The sequence below is a fragment of the Rhea americana genome, unplaced genomic scaffold (genome assembly GCF_003343005.1).
Source record: "Rhea americana isolate MKP2758 unplaced genomic scaffold, rheAme1 scaffold_522, whole genome shotgun sequence".
In the NCBI taxonomy this organism is placed as follows: Eukaryota; Metazoa; Chordata; class Aves; order Rheiformes; family Rheidae; genus Rhea; species Rhea americana.
The window spans coordinates 43,664-45,774 of record NW_028186671.1 but is presented as its reverse complement, the minus strand read 5'-3'; the positions used below and the strand labels follow the sequence as shown (position 1 = coordinate 45,774).

Below are 2,111 nucleotides of genomic sequence, written 5' to 3'. Positions count from 1 at the left end.
AAAAAAAAAATACACAGGACACCCCAAAACCCCTCCGAATTCCCTTCGCCGCATCCCCCCGACCAACCCAACCTCCTGCTACAGAGCTGCTGTTTTGCAGTAAAATGCCTGTCCCGGCTAAAAATGCACCGAGGAAAATGCTTAGCCCTCGACAGCGCCAATATTTTGTAATAAATTGCCTTTGCAGGTGAAAAAATGCACTGAGAGAAAYGCTCAGCCGCCCCGAACGGTGCTGATATTTTGCAATAAAATTCCTTTCGAGACTAAAAGTGCACTCGGAGAAATGCCCGGCCTGCCTGGCCTCCCCAAACGATGCTGATATCCTGCAATAACGTGCTTTTCCTGGCTAAAAATGCACACAGGGAAATGCCCAGAAGATCCTGTCTACCCACACAGTGCCGATATTTTGCAATAAAGCGCTTTTCCCGGTGGAAAATGCACTGAGGGAAATGCTCAGCGGTGCTTTTATGCAAATAACCTTCTTGGGCTGAGAATCCAAAGTTTTGGGCACGCTGCTCCTGCACGCAGGGGCGATGAGATATTGCCTTTTGACAACGCTACGGGGCTAATTTAAATATCTGAATTTTAAATAATTTTAAATGTGATTTTTAATAACTTTAAATATTGCTAATTTAGCAGGTTTTCTGCCCTGAAACCTTCACTCCTTTCCATCACTAAAATTGACCTATTTGCCTATAGTCTTTGAAAAATGGCAGAAAAAGGGAATATTCCAGTTTGTCAAAAAATGAAGCTTCCCTGGTGAACGGGCGTTAGTTTTGGCATAAGATTTGCCCTGTTTGGGAATGGAAAGCGGGAGCACGACTGCAAGATGTGCACTTGGCCGAGCAGAAATCGGCTCTTTCTCGACCCCCAAAGTTGGCTTTTCTGGCTCAAAACCCAGCAGCGGGGGACACAGATCCCATCCCCAGAACCCTGCTCTGCGGTTTTCATGCAGGACATTTTTRCTCATAAATATATGCTTTTCCCTTGCATTTTCTTACATCCTCAACACTGGGGGGAAACATTAGAGCCTCGAAAAACAAAAAATAAAAAATTGAAAATAAATGAAAAAAAAAAATCCCGTTTTCCCTGGCAAAGTGCAAAGGCAAATGGGTTGGATGGGGAGGAACAAGTGGAAAAAGTGTRTGTGTGGGGGGGAAGAAGGATGCAAAGGCAAAATTCATCCCCTTTGTAACATAGCATATGGGAATTAAGAGCGAAGGGGTGAAAACTCAGATAAATCTGCATTTTTTAAAGACAGTGAGTAACCAAAAAATAATAATAATAAAAAAAAWTGGGGCTGGCCAAATCATGAGTGCTAAAAGAGATTAAAAAAAAAAAAAGAAAGAGCAGCAGCGAAAGGTCAACCAGGAAATATTAAAGTTAAACAGTTTAAAACTGAGATTTGAGCCTACCTAGGTTTGCGCGGGGGGCCGCCGCTTTCCATTTGGCCGAGAAAGCGGCTTCTTAATGCCCAGACAGGGAAAATGAGGGTGAATTTGGCTGATGACGGGGTTAGTGCACTTATATACGTACGCGTTCATATATATTTCTGAAAAATATAGGCAGCAGGAAAAATGTTCAGGCTGAAATATTAGAAATATTTCGGAATATAAGAAATATTAAGGAAAATTAAGGCTTCCTCTTGCTACCTGCTTGGGGGGGCTAGTGGAGGTTCGCCCACGCAAGCAGCCCAATGCAAATTTTTGCAAAATTTTTGCAAAATGTCCACTGTATGTTAAAAAAAAAAAAAAGAAAGAAAAACTCATCTGGTGTCGCTTTCTTGGCCCGGCCACTGGGAAATCGCGGCCGACGGCCTGAGAAAAAGCATCTTTAGAAACCTGGGGACAAACGAACCGTAATCGGCTGCTAATTAAAGGTTTTTAACRGGGGGTGGGGGTGGGATTTTGGTGACAGTCCTGCTGCGCGCTCCCAAATTTGGATATTTGGGACGTCGCGCTTGGTCGGTGCAAAAGCAACCGGGGCAAATCGGGCTTAAAAAGAAGCCACGAAACCGCCCGGAGCTTGCAAAACCCTCCGGGGAGCGCGGGAAAATGGCGATAACCCCTCGTTTTAATGCTCTTTTTAATTTTCTTTTTTTTCTTCTTCTT

The 2,111-nt window shown here is 43.8% G+C and overlaps 1 protein-coding gene across 1 annotated transcript in view; it reads left to right on the top strand.

Annotated features, from left to right (window-relative positions):
* PKNOX2 (PBX/knotted 1 homeobox 2) overlaps positions 1 to 2,111 on the top strand; it is a 62,361-nt gene that overhangs the window by 38,858 nt on the left and 21,392 nt on the right. The gene's annotated exons all lie outside the window — the stretch shown is intronic.